The sequence below is a fragment of the Indicator indicator genome, chromosome 11, assembly GCF_027791375.1.
Source record: "Indicator indicator isolate 239-I01 chromosome 11, UM_Iind_1.1, whole genome shotgun sequence".
NCBI lineage: Eukaryota > Metazoa > Chordata > Aves > Piciformes > Indicatoridae > Indicator > Indicator indicator.
In genome coordinates this window covers 2,231,867-2,249,648 of record NC_072020.1, presented here as the reverse complement: position 1 = coordinate 2,249,648, position 17,782 = coordinate 2,231,867, and the positions used below count along the sequence as shown (strand labels likewise).

At 45.8% G+C, this 17,782-nt stretch overlaps 1 protein-coding gene across 2 annotated transcripts in view; it reads right to left on the bottom strand.

Moving 5' to 3' along the window:
- ELMO1 (engulfment and cell motility 1) overlaps positions 1-17,782 on the bottom strand; it is a 294,722-nt gene that overhangs the window by 51,550 nt on the left and 225,390 nt on the right. The window lies entirely within an intron of this gene.

The following is a 17,782-nucleotide window of genomic DNA, read 5'->3' as shown; positions in this document are numbered from 1 at the left end:
AGTGAAGAATGGAATACAGATGAAAGATTCAGAGCCAATAAATCAATCTTGGTTTTCTTACTCTTGCTTCCTCCTCAGCTTTCCTCCCACTGCTGTCCCCTGCCACACAAATGCACATAGGTTTAAGTACTGCCTTAGCTAGGTCAGCAGGATTTTTTTATTTCCTCCTTGTCCCAAAGTACAAAACAAATTAACCTCATTAGCAGCAAGACTCCCACCATACCTTCTGCACTCTGGCTGCTATTCCATCAGCTGGGTTTGGACTGGCCTCTTGGGAACTGAACTCCTACTTGGAAGCAAAGGACAGCCAAGAATTTTATAGTACACACTTGTTCCTTTCTAAATAGAGTGTTTTCTTTTCTAAAGTATGAAGTTCAGATAAGACTAAGCAAGGACAACCTACACTCAGGGAAGAGCTAATCAGTTTTTCCCCCACACTCTTTGCATCTGGGGAGCATGACAACAGGCTAATTTGGTTACAAAACTATCCCTGCAAGGTGCTGGTAAACAAAATGACCACAATGAGACCGGTTATAAATTCTGCTTGATTTCTAGTTGAAAGCCAAGCAGGTATAGTGATGGAATCATAGAATGGCATAGAATGGTCTGGGTTGGAAGGGCCCTCCGAAGGTCACCTAGTCCAACCCCCACTGCAGTCATTTGCTCTTCACTGGGTTTTAAGAAAATGTTAGTAAAAAGAAGTATCCAACCTGATCTAGTTGAGGATACCCCTGCTGACTGCAGAGGGGGTTGGACTAGATGACCTGTGGAGGTCCTTTCCAACCCAGACCATTCTATGATAATCAACATCTCAATATCCTCCCAGTAACAGAAAGAGCCTGGGCCTGGGCAGAGAGGCTCTCAGTACACACATTGCTCAGAAAGGAAAAGCTTTTTCTGGGTTTTTTCCTCTTTGGAGTGAGGAAGATGAGATTGATCAGAATTCACAACTTGCCAAATAGCTTTTCACAGCCAATGATGGGAATAGAGATGCTTATTTCTGTCAATACAGAACCCATCCTGTGGGCTTCTACACTGTTCATCTGCCAAGTTGCTGTGCTTCTCTGTCTCAGTTGGCTCTCTTCTATTTATTTCTTTATTTAAATAGTACTAAAGTGGAACAACCTTTCACACAACTATCATTTAAACAGTCCCTGCCCATGGTGGGAAGGTTGGAGTAGGTGCTCTCTAAGGTCCCTTCCAACCTAAGCCATTCTGTGATTCTAAATGGAAAAGAGGAATTTTTCAGACATGTCCAGAGCACTGCAATTCAAAAAGCATTTCACAGCCTTTTTTTTTTTTTTTCCCTGTACTGTGAGAAAGCTGTAGAGTTCCTCAGGAAGGGAAGGAATGCATGGATCAGTTCTTTCTGTGCAACCTCAAATGTGTCAGAGCAGTGGAATAAATTCTGCTATTTCAGGCATACGATGTTGTATTATTTTTGGTAGTTCCCAGCAGTTTGGTAAAACAGGAAACACAAACCCACCACCATGAAATGTTCTGCTACACTTTCTATAACCAGTAGCACACATGGATCTGTGCCCAGTGATGATGGTATTTACCATCTCAGGTGTTTAGTGGACATAACTCACTGCAGCCACCAGAAATACCTGCAATGGGGAAATAATTCCATTTCAGACAGGAGCTAATCTGGGAACATGGCTTTGTAAATGTGACAGAGAGCTCAGAAGTCTGTGTATTTATCATTATAAAGGTGACATTACCACATACAACAGTAGGCACTGACAGGGGCACTTAGCTCTGGTTGATTCCCTTGCTTTCATGCTCTGAAATAGCTCCTGATGGGAGTAGACTTGCTACTGAGCCAGAAGCTCCAACATCTGATGATCACCAGCAGTTATTCATACTGGATACAAACCAGAGTGGTGCAGTCCTCTCACTCATAAGCACAGAAGCAGAAGTAAAAGGTAAGGAAAATCACATTAGTAAGCAAGTATCCATAGCACAGCCAGACAGTCCCTGGGTAAGGTGGTGCAGCCTTGAAGTGTATTTCAGATCAGGACTGCCCTAAACTGCTAACTTTTCCCCTTGCAATCCATCTGGCAAAACTCTCATTTTGGGGTAAATAAGCCAGCTCCACTGAGTACAGTTAATGGCATTCAGTTATTCCAACCAAGTTTTGGCCAGCTTATATCTGGATAAGCTAGAAGTTACACCTGATCTGCTTTTTAGAGGTTTTATTAGGAACAGCCATGGGCTGTTCAGTCTGGAGAAGAGATGGCTTCAAGGAGACTTATTGTGACCTTCCAGTGTCTGCAGGGGGCTACAAGAAAGCTGGTGAGGGACTTTTCAGGATATCAGGGAGTGATAGGACTGGGAGGGGATGGAACAAAACTAGAAATGGGGAGATTCAGATTGGATGTTAGGAAGAAATTCTTCCCCATGAGGGTGGTGAGACACTGGCACAGGTTGCCCAGGGAGGTGGTGGAAGCCTCATCCCTGGAGGTTTTTGCAGCCAGGCTGTATATGGCTGTGAGCAACCTGCTGTGGTGTGAGGTGTCCCTGTCCAGGGCAGGGGGGTTGGAACTGGATGATCCTTGAGGTCCCTTCCAACCCTAACAATTCTGTGATTCTATGCTGAGAGAGAACTCCAAGGAGCAGGCCTCAGTCCTGTGTTTTATCTTTATGCTTTTAAAAGGAATGCTGCACCAAATACAGCTTGTCATAAGAGTTCTTTTGTACCTTGTCCTCATCTGAACTGAGACTGTCCATCTCTATTACAGGGCAGTGTTCAAATTTTGCTCTGTAGCTTGAGAAAGAGTGCAATGCCTGCTGAATCTTTTTACTCCATTTTCTCTCTTTTTAGGAAAAAAAAGCATTATAACATCATCAATAACCTCCTTTCACTTTCTTTGGTCTCAGTAATTTGGCATGCAAGACTCAAGTCTTTCAGCTGAGCTGGGATCATTAGATCACAGGCTCACAGGAGGTTAGGGGTCGGAAGGGACCTCCAAAGATCATCCAGCCCAACCCCTCTGCCAGAGCAGGACCAGAGAATCCAGCACAGGGCACACAGGAACACATCCAGATGGGTCTTGAAAGTCCCCTGAGAAGGAGATGAAGGTGCAACATCTCTTTGTATTTCCCCTGTCAAAGGAGTAAACAAAACTTATCAAAAGCGACCTCCAAGCAGCCTGGTGCCCCACCACTTGCACTTGTGATGCCCTACAAGCTCTGTGCTGCCTGCTGATATCATTAAAGCATTGCCTGTACTGAGAGGAGCACTTCCAGAGAGGAATGTTCAGATGTTCAATTCACTGGACAACTCTGAGCCCAAGACCAGGTAATTCTTATTAAGAGATTTCCTATACTATGTGTAAGAATTGAAATTCCCATTGAATTCCAAAGCCAACAAACCAGCTTCCTTTGAAACCAACCAACCCAAACCAGTAGTGCTTTTAGATGACTGAACAAAAGAACTTGAAAAATCAGAGAAAGCTTTTTCTCTGATTTCTCATTTGAAGGGTATCTTTCAAAAGGGCCCAAGAGTAGCCCAAATGTAGATTGGTGTTTGCAATTCTGTTGGAATCAACCAATCTAAACCACTCCCCAGCAAAGGCCACTCTACACTGCAGTGCACTGAGCTCTGTAAGTTATGCATCCCTAAATCATCTCAGGCCAGCATCTGGATAAGATTTTTAGACACTGAGAGGTAGAGAATTCATCTCTCAGGGTGACTAATTTATCAGTCTTTACAGCTCCATTTATTTGACTTCAGAAATAACCCTTAATGACCTAGAGTGGACCTTCAGCAGCTGTAGTCAAGAGAAGCAAATTGGCACAAATGCATGAAAATTGGGGAAATTATCACAAAACTGAACAGGTAAAGCAGACAAAATGTTCTCTCTAATGGACTGGGGAAGAGGTCTAAAGCTCCTAAGTGGAATTCTTTGCCTAGGATGCATCTCTCATCCATGCACATCTACAGAGGGACTCAGCACAGCAAAAGTCAGGAAAACAGCTATTGTACCCTATGGCTGGTTCCATATCCTGAGTGGTACAGGAGGCAGTTTCTGAGGAACTCCCTCCTCCCTAACCATAACTGCCTGCAAAAGGAGCAGAGTTCATCTTCTATGAGAAAAGGAGCATAAAAACATGGCCAGATATTTGCAACAGGCTTTACTGATGATAACTCAGAATCATCTTAGTTGGAAAAGGCCTTTGAGATCACAGAATCCATCCATTAACCTAACACTGCCAAGTTCACCACTAAGCCATGGCCCTCAGCACCACATCTACACATCTTTCAAATACCTCCAGGGATGGTGACTCCACCACTTCCCTGGGCAGCCTGTTCCAGGGCTTGACAACCCCAACCTAAACCTCCTCTGGAGCAGCTTGAGGCCATTTCCTCTCATCCTGTCATGTTTCTTGGGAGAAGATAACAGCTCCTCCCCTTGCTACTTGTAGGAAGTGCTAAGGTCTCAGGTACCACTTCCCTTAAACCACATGCAATAGTATAAATAACTTGAAATCATCTTAAAAGTGATTATTGAGCAGGGTTTGCTGTGTGTTTTTTTTTTCTTAAGAAGCCAATTAATGTTCCAATTAATGGCTCCTGAAACTCATTAATTTTTCTTCTGATGGTAGCAAATACATCCAGATAAATATCACTGCCTACAGTACCAACCACAGAAATGATCATCAGAAAGGAGTCAGTGAAGACCTAGACACACAGAACAGAAGAAGGTCCAATTTAGATGCTTTTAAGCCTTAGCTATAGGTGGGAGTGCAGTCACACTGAGAGTGTGGTATTACTATGGGAACATGTTCAAGATACAGCTGCTGCCTTAGGCAGCCTTTCTTCCCATGCAAATCCTTCTTTGCCAACACTTGGATCCCTCTGCAGGGATGTAAGGTGCTGAGATAGAGTAAAGCAGGCTGACATATGCTTCTCATGTTTGTTCCAAACCTGCCCTATAGCATTCTTCTCCCTAGCCTTTGCCACAGAAGTGGTCAGCTACCTTTGCTCAGGTTAGCTTGTTGCTGGAGGATTGTAACAAGAAGTTCACAATACAAAACTGAGAGCTAGCTGCATTTTGTCTCAACAGCTCAAAGTCTGTTCCACAGGCATCCCAGGAAGATGGCTTCTTTTCCAGCCCCATCACACCCTAATCCTGTTTCTGTCATCTAGACTGGACAGTGAGAACAAAACACCACAGAATCACAGAATTGTCAGGGTTGGAAGTGACCCCAAAGATCATCCAGTTCCAACCCCCCTGCTATGGCTGGATCAAGTTGCTCAGAGCCACATCCAGCCTGGCCTTAAAAAACTTCCAGGGATGAGGTTTCCACCACCTCCCTGGGCAACCTGTGCCAGTGTCTCACCACCCTCATGGGGAAGAATTTCTTTCTAACATCCAATCTGAATCTCCCCATTTCTCTTTCCTAGCACCTAGGGTACCAATGGCTTGAAAACTTTTACCTTTCCTCCCAGACAATAAATATTTTATTCAAAGCCTGATATTGTAGGCTGATACCCAGTCTAGTGCTCCATGCTGCCCATCTCTTGGCATATGAAGCAGATTAGCAAATTCTCCTTGTTTGCCAATTCAAGGAGTTGTGGTCTGAAGCTCTCTGGTCTCTGTGTAGTTCCCCATGACTGCATGGCCTGCTCTCAAACATACAAACACATTTCATAGAATGATTTGGGCTGGAAGGGACTTCCAAAGGTCATCTAGTCCATTTTGTAAGATATCAGCTTAAAAACCAGACGAACAGAACTTTGGAGGAGCTAAACACCTTTGTCCCTAAAAGCAGCACCATTGCAATTCATCCTATTGCTGCATGGATTTCAACCAAGATCAGCCTGCTGGGAAATGAAGCATTTCTCACATCCAGGTTACACCAGATGCTGATCTACCTCACCTGTCACTGAACACAGACTTAGCCTTCCAGTATCTGAAGGGGGCTACAAGAAAGCTGGGGAGGGACTTTGTAGGATATCAGGAAGTGATAGGACTCAGGGGAATGGAATAAAGCTGGAAGTGGGGAGATTCAGGCTGGACATGAGGAAGAAGTTCTTCCCCATGAGAGTGCTGAGAGCCTGGAATGGGTTGTCCAGGGAGGTGGTTGAGGCCCCATCCCTGGAGGTGTTTAAGGCCAGGCTGGATGAGGCTCTGGCCAGGCTGATCTAGTGTGAGGTGTCCCTGCCCATGGCAGGGGGGTTGGATGATCCTTGTGGTCCCTTCCAACCCTGACTGATTCTGTGATTCTAAATACCTCATGCTGGAGGGCAGCCTTCACATGATAAAAGACCTGTTTCCTTTCTTCTCTGAAAGGCAGTACCTGAACCCAGAGTAGAGGTCAGTGTGGTGGTGTTAGGTCACAGGCTGGACTTGATGATCTCAGAGGTCTACTCCAGCCTCAGTCATTCTGTGACAATGCTCCTCCTGGATCCAGCTGGCACAAAGAGCTGGAAAGTGTGACCTGGAACATGTCACTCAAGACTGTAGTGAGTATCAGGGCAAATTTTGCAGTCAAGTTCACCCAACCACTCTGGTTTTAGTGACAGTACCCAGAGAATTCAGGGAGTCTGTTTGAATGGATTGCTGTCCAAATGCTTTCAGCACATGAGCAGCTGGTGATGAGAATAACTGGGAGACCACAAATGAAACCAGGAGAAAGCAACATTTCAGCTAAACATTAGCTGAAATATTCAGCTAAATAATGTCAGGATGTGGAGCCATCCTCCAACATAAATGGAAGAAATAGCCCAGGCTATTGAAAAATGAGCTGGACAAACCACACAAGAGGTTTCATGCTCACTGAGGACTGGACATGACTCTGGAAGTCTTTTGTCATCCCCAGTGCACGTAATTCCATCCCTGCTTACAGATGTAAAACATATTAAGCTGAAGTAAAAATGTAATTCATTATCTTCCACTTTGAGTGCATTGCTTACTTAATGAGATGTCTCCAAGGAAAGCAATTTAGCAGTGCAGCCAATAACATTGTCTGCTGTTTAACTGGGACAGAATTAGCATAAATTCAACTTAACAGGGACACATTTAGTGAAGATCAAGTAATTGTGCTACATCACAGAAAAATTCTGGTCATGAAGTTTTATAACCACTAAATACCTGGCTGGCAGAATGGGTGAGTTTATGTGCAGCACTGCATCTTCCATTGCTTTCATTTTCTATTGCTTATTTGAGGTCTCTTTAAATCTTGTTTTTAATGGCCTCTTGACTTAGCTGGTTTGGGTACTTCCCAGCAGAAGCAGCTTTACACCTTGCTGTACGCACTGTCCCACTACCATAGAGAATCATAGAATGGATCAGGTTGGAAGGGACCTCAGAGTTGATCTCCTCCAACCTGCCCACCATGGGCAGGGACACCTCTCAATTAGACTCAGCTGCTCAAGGCCTCATCCTGCCTGACCTTGAACACTCCCCAGGAGGAGGCAGCCACAACCTCCCTGAGCAGCCTATTCCAGAGTCTCACCATCCTCCTAACTGAAGAACTTCTTCCTAAGCTCCAGTCTAACTCTGCTCTCCCTCAGCTTCAAACCATTCCCTCTTGTCCTATCTCTAGAAATCCTTATGAAAAGTCCCTCTGCAGCCTTCCTGTAGGATCCCTTCAAGTATTGCAAGGCAGCCCTAGGGTGCCCCTGGAGTCTTCTCTTCTCCAGGCTGAACACCCCCCAGCTCCCTCAGCCTACCCTCACAGCAGAGGTGCTCCAGCCCCTGGATCACCTTTGTAGCCTCCTCTGGACTCACTCCAGCAGCTCTGTGTCCTCCTTATGCTGGGGACACCAGAACTGGAGGCAGTATCTGAGGTGAGGTCTCACAAGAGTCAAGGGGCAGAATCCCCTCTCTTGCCCTGCTGCCCACACTCCTCTTGCTGCAGCCTAGGACAGGAATTGCCTCCTGGGCTGCATAAAGGCTCTGCTGGCTCATGGTGAGCTTCTCACCAGTCAAGGCACCCAAGGCTCTTTCTTCAGACCCATGCCTTGTTATCACCTCAGATTGGAAAAGAGGTCATGGATGGCTGTGGCACTTCAGCAATGCTCTAGAAGCATTCAGATTCTGACTCAATTGCTTCTGGTAACCCTCACTAAATCACAGAAAACGAACATATCACATTTCCCAGATTTTCCTGCTCCTCAGCAAAACTAAAGAGCTACCCAAGATTTAATCTGTCAATCTGGATATATGGATAAATGCTGCTATTTTCTGCAGGCAAAAGAAGAGGTCCAGGCTTTGTTAAAGGCTACGAGCAATCTGTTAAGAATAGCTATCTAGAGCTCACAGAGGCTTGCTACTGCAAGGATGACTCAGGCAGCAATCATCACCACACACTTATAAATAGCACAGAAAAGCATTAATTCAAAAGTCTTTCTCAACTTACAAAGGATAGAGGAAACCATGTGCCAGGGAGTCCTTGTAGTTTGCTACCTTCCTCCTATGCCAGTCCTGGAGGGAAGAGTTCATTATTCTCTAAGCAACTGTAGGGAAGTCTTCTTCTGACTTTAGATGTGGTCAGTCAGTTCTGGCTGCAGACTGGCAGTGAGAGATTCTCTATAGGTTAATTTTCAGTTGTCAACATGTCAGTTGTCAGTATCTGAAATCAAATACTATAACCTGCCTGCTGGCCTTATCCATGACTCTCTTGTTTAAACTTTGAATAAAACCACAAAGCTGTGGTGTTGGGTTTTTTTCTTTCAAAACTGCTGTGAAAGGTTATCTCCATTCAGGCCTCCCTTACACTCTGTGCAATTACAGACAACCCAGAAGTAAGGTGAAAAATCCTACCCTCCCTTAGCTTGAGATTCCAAACATGCTAACTTCAATCAAGAAAATTAACTGAGAATGATGATTTGACAGAATCAAAGGATAGAATCACAGAATCAGTCAGGGTTGGAAAGGACCACAAAGATCATCCAGTTCCAACCCCCCTGCCATGGGCAGGGACACCTCACACTAGAGCAGGCTGGATCAACCAGGTTGGAAAAGACCTCAGAAATCATCACGCCCAACCTATTACCTAACCGATCAGTTCTTCAAAAAGCAGCAATATAAAAAGGAAGGGGAGGGGGGGAAGGAAGGGTGTTGGGGTGAGGAAGGATCACCTCTGTTATTCATCAGTGTGAGGTGTGCTGCCTGCAGCAGGAAGCAGTGAACATTAAAGCTGGGCACCATTCCCCTGGCTTCTCAAGGCTGGTGGAGAAGTCAGCTGAATTGGCTCAGCTCATGAGTCAAAGCTTCATCCATCTTAAATCCTGGTCCTGGTAGTTAAAGAATTCTAGAAGCTGGGACCTAGCTTCTGAAAGACTGATGTGAAAGACTTCACATAGGTGGTTGAGGCCCCATCCCTGGAGGTGTTTGCAGCCAGGCTGGATGAGGCTCTGGCCAGGCTGATCTAGTGTGAGGTGTCCCTGCCCATGGCTGGGGAGTTGGAACTGGCTGATCCTTGTGTCCCTTCCAACCCTGACTGATTCCATGATGCTATGACTTACCCTCACTGTCAGAAAGAGAGATCAAGAGAGGAATTGAGGGCAGAGAACACCGCTTGTAGCCATCCTTCCAGAGAGGTCATTGAGCACAGCATGTTTTGCAGGCTGTCCTAAAAACTGGTGCATTAGCACCTCAACACCTTGACAAAGGGTGTCCTAGAAACAAAGGAACACTGAAAGAAATGTCTGATCCCCTGTCAGCCACCCCATGCTGCAGCACAGGAAGAAGCCTTCGTGACTTAGGCATGGCTTATGTAATTTACTGTTCAAAGAGTTTTTCAGACATTGTACTTGGAAATGAAAATAAAAAAAATGTAGCTGCACACTGTCCTGGGAACAATAGGACAAAAGTTTTCTGACACCTGTGTGGCAACTTACCTTGGTTTCCAGCTATGCTAAAACTCCTATTAGCTGCCTCTCACCTGAAATTTTTTTGCAGAGAGTCTTTTCTCAAGCCCCATATTGCTATCCAAATATGTATTTCCCATTGCCTTTCCTAAGGTTTTCAGCCCTTAACTGAAGAGCTTCTAGCACTTTCCTCTTGGAGAATAAAAAAGTCTCCCTGGAAGCCTCCAAACAGCTTATAAACAACTCAGGTTATAAAATCATTTTTGTTTGGGAGAGACTTTTAAGATCATCAAGTCCACCACTAAACCATGTCCCTCAGCACCACAGCCACACCTCTTTAAATTTAAACACCTCTAGGGCTGGTGACTCCACCATGTCCCTGGGCAGCCTGTTCCAGGGCTTTACAACCTTTTCAGTGAAGAAACTTTTCCAAATGTCCCACCTAAACCTCCCCCAGCAGAACTTGAGACCTCTTCCTCTTGTCCTATTGCTTGCTAGGAGAAGAGACTGACCCCCACATTGCTACAACCTCCTTTCAGATGGATGTAGAGAGAATAAGGTCTACTCTGAGCCTCCTTTTCTCCAGGCTGAACAACCTCAGTTCTCTCAGTCATTCCTCACAAGACTTGTGCTCTAGACCCTTCATTGCTCTTCTTTGGCCATGCTCCAGCACCTCAAAAATAAGGAGAGCTGCTGAACACACCTATCAAAGCCTTGAAGGGCAAATTCAAACTAACCTAGGCTTAAGCAGATGAATGAATGCACACCAATCTGTGAAACACACAGTGTGGCTTCCACACTTCAGAAGGCTGCCCTCTGGACTTCACCCAGGAGAAGGAATGTTATTAAGGATTCACAGGAAAGCTAGGTTTGGGTTTTCCAGCTTATGAATTTGCTGCAAAAGTGACCTTCTAGCTCAGTTTCCCAGAGCTGTGAACATTTTGTTCATACTGATGGCAGGCATGTGACAATTTCGAGTAAGGCAATCACAGCTGGTGATTCTAGAAATACTACAATCTCAGAGCTGGGGGTTGGACAGCCACTGGAGAACACTGCTGAAGGACAAAGGGACATTGATACTTCCCCCTCCAGAAAGGCTCCCTATTTACATTTCACACACTCACAGAAAACATCCAGTTGGAAGAGACCTCCAAGCTCACCCAGTCCAACCTTTGACCGAGCACTGAAGAGTCAACACTGAACCATGTCCCTAAGTGCCAGGTCCACAGGCTGCTTGAACACCCCCAAGGATGGTGACTCCAGCACTGCCCTGGACAGACATTTCCAATGTTTGAGAACCCTTCCAGTGAAGAAATACTTCCTAGCATTCAGCCTGAACCTCCCCTGGCTCAGTTTGTAACCATTTCCTCTGGTCCTGCTGCTTGCCACCAAGTAGAAGAGGCTTCCCTCTCCTCACTCCAGCCTCCCTTCAGGTAGTTGTAGTTTCTTAAGGGTATATCACTACTGGCTTCAGATTTTCAAAGAAAGAAGAGATCATAATGGTTTCCATACTAGGTATCTCCAACAGTTTTTTTTTCCTTCCAGCTTGTGCTTACAGTGCTTAGACCTACTATGTAACAAACAACTTCAGAACAGTCAAAAGTAAGCAATTTAGTTTAAGCTTTCACAAAAATCTGTTTACCTTGGCAGTAATCTTCAAGGGGGGAAAAAAAATGTGTTGTTTTGACAGTAATTAGTGAGGCAAACAATGTCACTGAGTCCTACAGGCTTCCATTCTCCTATTGAACCATAAAGTCCATTAGCATTAATAGAGGCTCCACATGTACACATGGATATAACAGCACTGTCAGGCAGAAAAAAGGCCCTCACAAAGGAGTGTGGAGCCCCTTTCCATGTGTGCTTCTTAGAGGTCAGAGTATTCAGAACACTGAAGACTCATGCATAGGGACTGAGCTTGACTTTCTGGAGCATCCCTAGAAAGTCATCTTCTGAGGATGATTGCTAAGTCTGCCCAAAGTTGATAACACACCTTGTGAAACAGACTCAGACTGCAGGATGCAACTTCTAGTTGCAGAATCCTGTCCACGAGCATCTATTAGACAAAAAACCCAAAATACTTCAAAGCAGGTTTGCCTTTTATGGACTTTCCAAATAACTTTGTGTAGCAGACACTCTGCTTACATCTTTGTTTTAGTGTTTTGGGTTGGTTTGGTTGTTTTTTTTTTTTTTTTTTTTTTTGGTCCTTTTGGATTTTAGTAGGGATTTTATTACTGCAAATTCATATCTGTATTTCCCTAACCTATAAAAGAAAGACCAAAAAAAAAAAAAATAAAAGAGGTCAACCCACACCAACGGTTGTGTCATTCATTACCCAGATATAGGGCACCAGCACATCACCCACCAGAAATGTAGGTCAAAGCCTCATCACTGCACATGCTCACAAAACAAGCCATCCGGATGTTCCATATACAGAGCTTAATCTTCCTTTCAAAAAAAAAAAAAAAAAAAGGTAAATAAAGGACAAGAGTCAGCCTGGGATTTGAATCTGCACAACCGAATCACTTATTATGCAGCATTCTGGAAGCAGGGTGTACTTTAGGGAAGGAACTAAATGTTAAATAATGGGACTTGGCAATACTCAAAATGGGTGCTGTTAATGTTGGAGGGAAGAAAGGGATGTGATTTCTCCTTCCTAATCAGATGGAGGAGAGATGGCACTGTGTAAAACAGTCTGGGAGAGAAATATGAAACTCAACATCAACAAAAAAAAACCCCAATCCCAGCTTTGTCCAAGCACTGCAAGTAATGAACATAGAGCAAATGTAAAGATGTTCAAGAGAAGCCTGGATGAGGCACTTGGTGTCATGGTCTGGTTGATTGGATAGGGCTGGGTGATAGGTTGGACTGGATCATCTTGGAAGTCTCAACCTGGTTGATTCTATGATAAATATTATCTGCATACTGAAGAGTACAGATGAAAAACGTTTCTGTCACTAAATCTCACCGAGGTGCTGGAATGTGCTTCCTTATCCTCTACTCCTCATTTGTGGGTAGTGAAAGCAAAAATAGGCATTTTTCATCTGCAACCAGGCAAGAGCTCATCTCAGTTCTGCTGTCACAGTGCCCATGGCAACACATTCAGCAATACACAGGCAGATTAGTGATTAACCTGGGAAAGCATTAGCTTCCCCAGATGCAGGACGTGTTTTGACACAGAGAGATGGAAACTTTGTCCCAAGAACATACTACAGAGGATGTACACATCTGTTGCCAGCACAGGAAGGACATGGATCTGATGGAACAAGTCCAGGATGATCGGGAGGCTGGAGCACCTCTGCTGTGAGGGAGCTGGGGGTGTGCAACCTAGAGAAGAGAAGGCTCTGGGGAGAACTAATAGCAGCCTGCCAGTACCTGAAGGGGGCTACAGGACGGCTGAAGAAGGACTGTTTCCAAAGGCCTGGAGTCATAGGATGAGGGGTTTAAAACTAGAGAAGATTAGATTGGATGTTAGGAACAAGTTCTGCACCATGAAGGTGGTGGAACACTCAAACAGGTTGCCCAGGGAGGTAGTTGAAGCCCCAGCCTTGGAGATATTCAAGGTGAGGCTCAACAGGGCTCTGGGTAACCTGATCTAGTGGAGGATGTCCCTGCTGACTGCAGGGGGTTGGAGTGGATGACCTTTGGAGGTCCCTTCCAACCCAACCCATTCTATGAGTCTATGCACACTACTGCACACACATGGAGACCCAGCACACACTGCAATCACATAGGGATTCATGCAGGATGCTTGCTTGTATTAGCTAGAGATTGATTTGGAGGAGGGTGGGATTTTAATTGGCACCTTACACATTCCCTTTAATTGCGAGAGATTGACTGAAAATTAATCCCCATGAAAAACTATCCACTTTTGTCTCTTTTAGGTAGTCTGATCTTACAATCAGAATTTAGGAGCAGCTTCAGTGACTTAAAAAGACCAAGAATATAATGCTGGAAAAAAAAAACTAATTACCTTCCTTTCAACTCTAGTAAGTGCTGTGCACTAGCACAGGCCCATATATTGAGGACTGGCTTTTGAACTCCTTCAGGTGACTACAGCCAGAGGAGAGGATCACTTTCTGCCATTCAGTTTTATCTAAAAATGCTCTTCCCTCACCATTTCAGAGGCTCCTATCAACTTTACTGTTGTACCTCCAAATGATCTCTGATATTGCTGTTATGATAACACTGCATCCAACACTGCTGGCTCCCTTTTGTTGACTAACATCTACTAGGGCAGGGGGGGAGGTGGGGGGAGGTGGGGGGAGGTGGGGGGGAGGGAGGCAGGCAGGCAGGGAGGGAGGCAGGCAGGGAGGGAGGCAGGCAGGAGGGAGGAGGAGGCAGGCAGGGAGGGAGGCAGGCAGGGAGGGAGGGAGGCAGGCAGGGAGGGAGGCAAGGCAGGGAGGGAGGAAGGCAGGGAGGGAGGAAGGCAGGGAGGGAGGAAGGCAGGGAGGGAGGAAGGCAGGGAGGCAGGGAGGGAGGGAGGCAGGGAGGGAGGCAGGGAGGGAGGAAGGCAGGGAGGGAGGATCTGAGAGGAGTCTGCCATTATCCATAATAATGCAGAGAGAGGCAAGTGGCTGGCCTGGGCGAAAAGGCCACCTTGCCAACCACACAGGTACCAAATTAGCATCAGCTGAAGTTTTGCCTGGCTGCTAGGAGTACTTTGGTGTTGCTTTCTTTGAACAGGTAACTCCTCCCACTCCTTCCCTAGGTCAGGGTTAAGAGAAAAAGATTGCAATAACAGTACAAGGAAAACATGCTTCAGCTACGAGAGCAAGGAAGCAGCAGCTCACAGGTCACTGCAGTGCAAGCTCACCAGCAGAAGGCTGTGACAATCACAGCACATTGTATTACACTCTTGCAGGGTACCCTGTTCTCCCTCGTCCTTCTCTGAGCAGACACAAATTGGTGTTTTTATTCCTGTGTTTTATTCCAGTGACATGAGAAACGAGATTTCCAAACAGAGAGTGGACTCTGATTTCAGGAACAGCTTGTGACCAAGTACTTATCTTAAACTGAGATATTTATGTAACATGAGGCGGGGAAATCTAACAACAGGCTTGAGATAGATTCGTTGCTGAAACCTTTGGCACATCATATTCAGAGCAGTTTGTTGCCTGCACACCTGATCACATGCACCTAGCTGTGAAAGCTGAAGAATGCAGCATCTAAACTGCACAAAGCTCTGGAAAAGCTGACCTAGAACTCAGAAGACAAGATTCTTTCTGCCTGTTGTTTCAGCAAACCAAGGCAGAAGTTTAGTATGGATGAAAACCAGCTTTGGATGGAACAATCATAGAGCTGTTTGGGTTGGAACAGACCTTTCAGACTAGGTTCAACTATCAACTTGGCACTGACAAGTCCATCACTAAACCATGTCCTTAAGTGCCATGTCTAAACATCTCTTAAATACCTCCACCTGAGCAGCCTATTCCAGAGCTTGACAACCTTTTTGGGGAAGAAATCTTTCCTAGTGTTCAACCTAAAACTCCCCTGGTGCAACTTGAGGCCATTTCCCCTTGTCCTATGCCTCATTACTTGGGAGAAGAGACTGACTCCCACCTTGCTACAGTCTCCTTTCAGGTGGTTGTAGAGAGTGAGGTGGTCTCCCTTGAGCCTACTTTTCTGCAGGTTAAACAACCCCAGTTCCCTCAGCCACCCCTCTCATGACTTAAGACCCTTCACCAGCTTTGTTGCTCTACTTTGGACACACTCCAGCACTCCAATGTCCTTCTTGTAGTGAAGGGCCCAAAACTGAAGCCAGTATCTGAGACACAAGGGGCACAAGGTCCTGGTCCTGCCTGTCACACTATTCCTGATACATCCCAGGATGCTGGTGGCCTTCTTGGCCACCTGAGCACTCTGCTGGCTCATATTCAGCCATGTGTTGATCAACACCCCCAGGTCTTTCTCCAGTGGGCAGCTCCCCAAGCCCAGGGTGTCTCATGAGGGGTGTTACACAGCACTGCAGGTAGCTCCTGCTACAAGATACACAGGAGATTCCTTACTCAACACTTCAAACTGCCTCAGGAAACTGAAGGCAACAGGTATGCAGCCTTTCCAGAAATCATAGAATCAACCAGGTTAAAAGAAACCTCCAAGACCATCAAGTCCAACTGATCACCCAGCCCTATCCAATCAACCAGACCATGGCACTAAGTGCCTCATCCAGGCTTCTCTTGAACATCTCCAGGGACAGCAACTCCACCACCACGCTGGGCAGCACATCCCAACGGCAAATCTCTCTCTGTGAAGAACTTCCTCCTAACATCCAGCCTATACCTGCCCTGGCACAGCTTGAGACTGTGTCCTCTTGTTCTGCTGCTGGTTGCCTGGGAGAAGAGACCAATGCCCACCTGGCTGCAACCTCCCTTCAGGTAGTTGTAGACAGCAATGAGGTCTCCCCTGAGCCTCCTCTTCTCCAGGCTAAACACCCCCAGCTCCCTCAGCCTCTCCTCACAGGGCTGTGCTCCAGACCCCTCCCCAGCTTCGTTGCCCTTCTCTGGATACCTTCCAGTACCTCAACATCTCTCTTGAATTGAGGAGCCCAGAACTGGACACAGGACTCAAGGTGTGGCCTGACCAGAGCTGAGTACAGGGCAGAATAACCTCCCTTGTCCTGTTGGCCACACTAATCCTGATCCAGGCCAGGATGCCATTGGCTCTCATGGCCACCTGGGCACACTGCTGGCTCCTTCAGCCCAGTAACATTCTGTACCTCCAAAGTCTCCTCTTGACCAACTTCTCATGCCCTACTACTTAGGAGTTATCTAGTCTGTGTAGTAATTACTTTGCATAATAGTTAAAGCAATGCCAAGTACCTAAAAAAAAAAAAATGGTATTTGCTTGATTCTTTCCACAGTCCTGGTTTTTTTTTCATGTTCTTCTCCCATCAAGGATTCTTGGTCTGTCTTGGGAAAAATCCTTTCTCATTTGGCAACTCATTCCCCCCCCCCCAAAACTGGGACAGGAATTGTGTCACATTTGACTTTTCTGTAAGCACATAACTCCTTATTTATGCCTCCCATTGACTGAATGGGATTGCTTCAAACTCAGGCAGAAAGAGGACAAATGAACTGATCTAGGCCTCCATCCAGGCAAGCACTTAAAGGTGGCATTAACTGGAGGCATCAGGAGGAACTCTTCTGAAAAATCACTGCCCAGCTCTCTGGCAAGGTTCACAGGAAGTTCAGGAGCCCTGAAATCCAGCTCCCACCATCCAAAAGCCCACAAAATGAACAAAGGCATCAAACAAACCCAAACAAACCTGGTCTCTTCTCCCAGGGAATTAGTGATAGAACAAGAGGAAAAATTTTTTCCCAGCAAGAGTAGTCAGGGATTGGAATGAGCTGCCCGGGGAGGTGGTGGAGTCCCCAACCCTGGATGTGTTTAAGGTGGTTTGGATGTGGTGCTTGGGGCTCTGGTTTAGGGGTGAGCCTTGTAGAGTAGGGTTCTGGGTTGGCCTTGGTGATGCTGAGGGTCTGTTCCAACCTGAATGTTTCTCTGATTCTGTGCAAACCCCAACAAACCAAGCCCAACCCAAACCCCCAATGTAACCACCTGTTGTCAACTACTCCAGGTATCTACTTCTTACATTTATTTTTCCCCCATTTTAGTTATGGAAGCTTACTGCAAAACCAAACCAACCCAAAACTAAGCAAATCCCACCAAAAAAAAAAAAAAATCCCAAAGCCACCACAGAAGACAAAATGACCACCAAAAGCTGCAGCCAGTAATTCTGGGTGCAATCTCTGATGCAGATGCAGCTACAATGACAGAGGAGTTATTACTGGGCTGGGTTGATTGTTTAGCTACACAGAAACCACACAGAAGCCCAGCAGGAAAATGCCTGCAAATCTCTGCCCCAGGAGATAGGCAGTCCTACTGCTGATGAGCCCATGGAGTGAACATGCACCACAGGCAAACACTTGTACAGAACTGAGATGATGAAGCCTACTT